Raw genomic sequence first — 7,788 nt, 5'->3', positions numbered from 1 at the left:
GATACATCACATGTATATTTTATCAGTGCCCTGTCAGTACACAGCAGCTGAACCCAGCAGCAATGACAGTATTATTTAGATTAGAGTTTATATATAGAAATGCTATGAATTTTCACTTTATTAATGGTTTTGCAGGACTTCTTGTCTTCTATGCAGTATAAATATGAAATTAAATCACACAAAGAAGTGTAGCTTTTGTTGTACAGCTTAATAGTATCAGTGCTAGGGTGGCAGGAGAAACCTGAGGAAAGCAGAGAGTATAAAGGGGAACAGAGAGAGGACAAAAAGAAGAGGAATATGGAGAACAGAGTGCTACATGGTGTTAGAGGGGGATTTAAGAAAAACAAAGCTGCTCAAAGACCAAAAGAGAAGATGTTTTTGTCTCCCAGGGAACCAATTGAAGCTTCTTGGGAACTACTGACATATAAACCTGTGAGGAAGAACAGAGAGCAGAAATGTAAAGCATCCATGCCTATGGCAAATAATTCTTGCAGTAGGCACGAGCTGGCCCTGCCTGCTGCTCCCTGCTGTTCAGAAATGTCTGCAAGTGATGCAGTGGGAAGTGCAGGAACACATCTGGAATGTACCACAGAAACCTGCCCTGGCCACTTGAGAGACCAAGCACCCTGGGCACTGCACAGCTCTGCTGTCCCTGCATGTGAGCGTGGAGCTGGGTTAGTGGTTAAGATGATGAAATAGTCTGTGGAGAAGGTAAAGGTGATTTTTCACATGTATTGGCAGGTCTGCAATATTAACATGAAGGATTATTTAGAGACATACTCATTTACTTCAGATCTCATTCCTAACTTAAGGAAAAAGCACCATTAATTCAGAGCCATTCACTGTAAACATCAGATCTGCGTGACGTGGAGAAAATGAAACAAAAAACTGCAGAGACCTTTATCTTTAAAGGCTTTTTTAAAATTCACCCTGACAGTCAGTACCTCACGCTCCAAAGATTGAAGCATTTATTCATGTAGAGGTTAACTGCAGTCAGAGGAAGCCGTTTAGCCGTGCTCAAACTAATCCAGAATTGGGACAGCCTGTCAGTTTAGGTGGGAGGGTGCCTGGGGAGCCGTGCCTCAGGCATTGCCTGATCCCAGCGTCCCAGCATCCCCATCCTCCCAGCTCCCTGAGCCAGCCTGGCAGCTTGTGATGCTGTGCACTGAACAGGGCCAGGGAAGTAATCCACCAGGAAATTCTGGTCACCTGTAATATATTTTGCTTTTCTCTTTAAGCAGATCACTGGTTAGAGGGAAAATCAGGAGTCTCAGAGCAGCTAATGTAACCTCTACCTACATTTGTTGTATCCAATCATTACAACCACAGCTTATTAATAGCAATAATTGAAAAGAAACATTGCTTAATAGTGAGGTTTCTTTTCCCCTTAGGCTGCCAACAGCTTTCCCGTACATAATCTCATTTTTCAACATCATTTCATCTATCAGGCTGGCTATAATAAGTATTTTACTTCATTTTTTAGTGCTTAGTCACCCAAGTAAGTTTTCTCCTGATATTTTTGTTCAAGCTCCTCTATCAAGACAGTAGAATCTGGAGCACACACAGACCCAGACTGAAGAGAGAGCTGTGCAGGGGAGCAGGCAGCTGGCTTGTCATGCCAAGCAGCTCCTTTCCTGACATCCATTTCCCAAGAGTATGGCAGCAGCAAGGTACTGTTTTCTGAAGGGACAGGAAGGGAAGACCCGTTTCACTCTGCAGTCACATCCCCAGACATTACTGACAAGGATCAGATGGCAGATCGCCATCTCTGAGGACAAATCCCTACCACCCTCAGCTCTGTCTCTGATTTACCCACAATTCTCAGCCACTCACTGAAGTCTCACACATTTTCCATAAACTTTCTGATTTTATTTTTGTCTTATTGCCACATTGACAAAGATTCCATCCCTCTTTCTCTTTTCCTCCCCCTATTTTTCTAGTTCCCATCTATCGCAGGTGGAAGAGAAACACCAGACAATGTGCTACTGCCAAGCTCAACCAACTTAGCGCTCCAAGCAAGGGACAGGCTGCATGGGGAAGAGCTGCAGAAATAGGGCTCACACATGAGAATTAACTGGGATCTTCACCAGGTGCAGTGAATTGGCACAGTTAGTCCTGGAGGAACGTGAAATTGCTCTGCCCAATCTGTCTCTGTGTTGGGCAATGGGCAAATCTCCTTCCATGAGATGTTGGATGTTTTCAGAGCAATGCCTCCCCCTAACTTCTATTACTCTTTGGTGCTCAGGGAGTTCTGGCTGGATGTCAACATAGGCCGCCAGCAAATCTCTCTACGAGACCACCTTCCCAGCAGTTTTAGATACTGTTCTCCAGTGGCTTTTTGATCCACAGCCCATTCCAAGGCTCATCTCACTGTATTTGTATTATCCTGTCACACACAGTTCATGACACTCAGTAACTCAGCCCCTGATCAAGGCAAAGTCATGATTCTCCTGTAATATTATTTATAAACAAGTGTATAAATAAATGTGTATCTGTGGGTGTTCAAATCTTGTTTTGTGTTTACTTAACACCACATCTCAACTGCTTTTTGTAAAAGATGATGAAAAAAGTATTCTGCTTGTACTTTTCTTTGGATAATCTTGAAGTGTATGTGTGTACACGTCTGCTGCAGCTTTCCATGCATTCGTGTCAAAGGAAGTCATTCAAGAGACTTGACTGCCCTGACCATTCCTATGTTCAAAACAATTCCCTCATCCTACTAATTCACTTTCAAAACATGTTTCTACTCTGACAGATCCCTTGCAGAGAGAGTCTGTGATGAGTTTGCAAATCAAGCTTCCCCTCTGCATCTATCAGTAAATTGTCAAATCCCTTAAAATTTAGCAGGTGCCATTTTCTCACAATATTAAGGAGAGAGAATACTCTTAGGGAAAAGTAAGGAGGAAAGAAGGGTTAGGATTTGGTTTTCTCCTTTTAGCTGGGCACTCGTATTGTCTTCTCCATGGTGGTGACTTCTTGTGGAAGGTGTTTCCTATTTCTTTGGTTGCCTGTCAGTGGCAGCTTTGAGTGATCTGCAGCTGACAGCACAGCAGCTGTCAGTCAGGAAGAAGCAGGAAGGCGCTCAGGTGCCCACATTTATTTTTCCACGGTTGTACTGAATGCTCCAGACTACCATCTTTCTTACAGGGAAGTTGACGTCCCCGTGTTTGCAGACATTGTTCCATTCATATCCTACAGATAAATGTGGTGATAGCAGCTGCCTGAGTTTTCAGACAGCCTGAAAAGCAGAAAGATTCATGAACTTATTAATTTTAAAAGAAATAATAAATGGTAGTCGTCGGGCATCAATGTTATATAATATCAAGATATATTACCTCTGCTTGTCAAAGCAGGCAGGAATGAGAGGTGATCAGAGATGATGTCAGTAGCAGAAGTGAGATGTTCTGCAGGACTGTGCAGCCTGGTACCACAGCTATTGTATGAGCTTCGTGTGGACTTTCCTTGCAGCCAGGTTTTCACAAGCTATTCTCACTGGTGTATTCCATGCGGGACATCAGGGAGCAGCTGCTTTGCATGTTGTCCTACATAACTGAGTTGCTTCAACTTTTCACAAGCCTATTTCGGGATAGGATATTTCTTTTACCAAGAGCTGAGCAGAAGGACAGCTCCCTTCTCGTAATGTCCCTTCCACAAGCAGAGCTACTCTCTCTTCCATCTTCTCCCATGCAGCCCACAGTCACATTTGCCTCTCACAGCCTGTTTCTGAAGCTTTTCCACACAGTATCTCCAGGAGCTTTTAATGGGGAGCAGTAGCAGATGGGTTCCTTGCATCAAAGGAATTACCATCTGTTTTTTCTCTTCTCAATTTTGTGCACTGCTGGCAAGAATTTGACTGTTTCTCCTATTCTCCCTTGATCCTCTGCTGCCCAGTTGGGCAAACAAAGGTAGGCAAATAGCAGCATCCCTCTTGCCTTTTCCCCCGGTTGTATCAGGAACTGCCGTGAGCAAGGGTAGCATTCAGCACCCAAAGGTGGCTGTATCCTCACTTCATATACTCCCCATGCCAAGCTCCATCTGCTGTGCTTTCAAAAACTCCTCATCATTCAAGAAGGAATAAAAAAAGCCTAGCTTTTTTTATTCCTTCTTGAATAAAAAGACAACCTCGCAGAAACTCCCAATTAATTTTACCTCCCTCCCAAATGGTAGCACGTATCAGGAAAGGCTCTGGCACTACAGGATTGGTTTTTTTATTCTTTGTATTACTGTTTCCCAGCTAGACACATTCAGATAGCTACTGTTAAAGTGCAGCACAAAGCCTTTCTACCTATCTGCATTGACAAGACTTTCTTTTGAAAGAAACATGTTCCACCCAAAAAAACCCTTACCACGTTCCCCTCCAGGAGACCTCTAGGAGTTCAGTCATGTTTTGGGGTCTGTAAGGTCAGGGTTGGAAACTGCTCCAAGCTCGCTGTCTTTTTCTAATTTGCAGGCTTAGTTAGAGTCTATCTCTCCTGAACCCCAAAAGTTCATTCAATAATCTGATGGTGATTTTTTTTTTCCTTCAGTTTTGCAAGAATAAAGCTCTTGATTGTAAGGAAACCTGGAACAAGGTACCAGCCAGTCTTGACCTGGCTCAGAAAGCATAAGGCAAATAAAACCAGCCCCAAATATTGCATCAAAACAAACCACAAAGAAAATACTGTTAGGAATTTTTATGGGTTTTGATTTCTTTAAAGGGTTAAATTTCACAATACAGAATTCATATTAAATAACTTTATGCAGTACTTATTTTAGCTATTCCAATCACTGTTTGTATGTTGAATAATGTGTTTATTATAAGAAGAAGCATTTACAGTATAAATGCAATTATTGAAAAAAGTTGTAGAGAGGATTTTTAAGTAGTTAAGCTTGCAATACCCTGCATTGTGATAGACTTTTAATTCAAGATATACCGAAAGAGAGTGGGAAAATTCCCACTAAAGTCAGTCTCCAGTTCAAGATCTTAATCTCCTAATTGGACTTTGACTCCTCTCTTAGCTGAGGAAAATAATTGTAGCTTTGATCCAGATGCCTTCTTTGTAATCCATTGTTTTAATGTTCTGAACACACACCACCCATTCCGTATTAGGTATTTTGATAAAAACTTAACAAAATCCAAGTTTATAGGATAGAGTCATAAACCTGGCACCTTTCCCAAATGCCACACTCACTTAATAGAAATGTAATGTAATTTTCTTTGCGTTGTGTGTTCTGCATTCATTGTGTGTTTAGAAGCTGAGTGCTGAAATATTAGCTTAGAGCTCTTGAAAAAAAATCACTAAATCATGTGCTTTTTTTAGTATCTTAATCAAATTTTCTTCACATTATCAACACAGCATTACAATTAGATTCCACATAAAAATTTCAATTTCTCTTTCAGTGGTCACTGTCTGTAAATGTTTTTAGTCACTGATGCATGATAAGGAATGTAAGGCAAATGCCAACTTTAGCAGAAATAAGTGGTTTTTGAAGCAATATTTAATAGGTGCACTGCAGATTCTAGGCTTTGAATTTCAAGACAGGGCATATTGTTATATAGAAATTCATTCTCCTCCCACACTAATCACTTCTGAGGAGAAACACTAGTCAAAATGGGATCATGACCTGCAATCTGGTTCTTATTTCATAGTCAGATCACATTTCAAGTGTGAGATCTACCTATTATTCTGGTTTTGCCAGCTGCTTTTGCCCATGCTGTGGTGGTAAGAGGAAGCACAGGAAGCGAGCAGCTCTGCACATCCGCTCACCCCAAAGATGTTGGTGGTGACTTGACATAATAAAAGGAAGAAGGAGACTGGAGGAATAATGTATAACCTCATTTCACTTCCCAGAAACACACTAAAGATGACTGAGAAATTGATTTGCAAGAGTCTGGAAAAAATACAACAAACCAGAGGGTTTAAAAAGTGCCAGGGTAGAACTGCCAAGAGAAGAGGGCATCATCCTGTTCCTTTTGGCATTAAGGACAGAGCTGGCTGGGGGTGTAAGCAGCAGTGTGAGGCTTGGTGCACCACTGCTGGAGCAAAAAGCCTCTGCTCTGTGGAGGGACCAGGTGTTCCAGATAGAAAAGTCCCTTGGTCATCCCCACAGGTGCTTTACCACCTCAGGAGGGTCATTGCTGACAGCCTGGCCACAGTGTGACAGCCTTCCCCAGGGTGCTGGGGAGCAGGGGTTGGGCAGTTTGACAGCCTCCAAGCACTCAGGGCTCTGCTCCGGGGGATGCCAGCGGGGCAGAGCCCCCAGGCTGTAGCTGGGCTGATGGGGACTGGGAGAAGATGTGGTGAGAGGGAGTGGCCATTACAAAGCAGGGAGAGCCAGGGACTGTGGCCAGCAGACAGGCCCCGAGGAGCACTCCAGGTACTTGCAGTTCTTGGAGTACTTCTGCTGTATATCCAAGATAAGCCATGTTCTCCCTTCTCCTCTCAGGTTTACATCTGTTCAGTAAGGAACACAGTGACACTGATTTATCTAGGCCAAATTGCTGACAAGTTGTTTGGACAAAGTATTCTGAGTGGGCAGATCTTCCTTGTGTCACAGGAGAGTGCAGGGCAGTTTAAACAGGCATAATAATCCTTTCTGTGCTCCTTTCAACCATGTGTTATTTGTATTCTGAGTCTCTGCATAGAGTGGAATAGCAGTGTCCTGGATCTTGAGCCTGGGGGCAATGCTGTCAATTAAAAGACTCAGCTTACATTTGTGGAGCTGAACCAAGACCCATGTGCAACACTCACTGAAAGCAAAACCCTTTCAGGCTGAAACGATATTATTCAGTATAACAGTTATTAATTCACATTCTTTGCTGTAGTCTGTAGTTTTTCTATATGCAAGTATCACTTTGCTGCTTAGTTATTGCTGACTGTGTTTTCTAAATGTCCTTATGCTTAATTTTTTTTGCAGTTTTTCTGTAAAACTCATTTTTGATTCTCTAACCCCTGCTTATTACATGCAAAACATCCTGCCAACCATTTTTGTGCAGCCCTTTTCTCTAATTTTCATTGTTGAAGTGTTCTGTTTTACTCCATTTTCCTTTCAGGTTCCATATGTTCTGCCTAAGTAGTTTTCAACCTCCAGATTTTTGGAGCCCAAAATTATTCGGGGGGAATTATGGTTTGCTGTATACCACATTCAAGTCCACCTGATAATAGGCCTTAAAAAAAAATCATTTACCTTTGCAGATCCTTTAAAGGCAGCTCACAGAGGGCTCACATAAGGACAGTCCTGTTTGAAAGCCTTTTTTCTGAATACTGACACTGATTCATCAGAGAAACATCATTACTTTTCATTATATGCATTATTGTTTACTAGCTCCTGTGTTTAGTTTCTCTTAACATTCTCCATAAACTAATTTTCTTAAAACCTATTACCATTTCTATGGCACTAGGATCTCGAAATACCTTTTTAAAATTTCATTTTCTTCCCAGTGTCTCCCTTTTATCTCTAGGCTGGCCATTCATTGCAAAGGTGATGCTTATATTCAGCACTCGAGAAAGATGAAGCTTTGGCAGTGTAACAGCCACTTGTTTATTCCCAAACCAGACCCAGCACAGTTCCCATCGAGCCTTCCCTCAGTGCTTTTCCCTTCTCTTTTCTTTCAGGAAAACAATCCCATTTTCATTAACAATGACAGATTGGTCCTCATACCTTTATTTTTTTTTTGTTTTTTTTTCCCCCTTTGGCCATTCTGGTGAGCCTGCCAGACACTGCTAATTAGCTGTTGCTTAGATTTGGGCTTTGGTCCTCTGAGATGCTCCATACAAATGGACTCACAGGGATGTCTGTGCATGCTGT

The sequence above is a fragment of the Corvus kubaryi genome, unplaced genomic scaffold (genome assembly GCF_017639235.1).
Source record: "Corvus kubaryi isolate FWS band 111438036 unplaced genomic scaffold, C.kubaryi_AGA036_p1.0 74, whole genome shotgun sequence".
Lineage (NCBI taxonomy): Eukaryota > Metazoa > Chordata > Aves > Passeriformes > Corvidae > Corvus > Corvus kubaryi.
Note: the sequence above shows the minus strand (reverse complement) of the source record.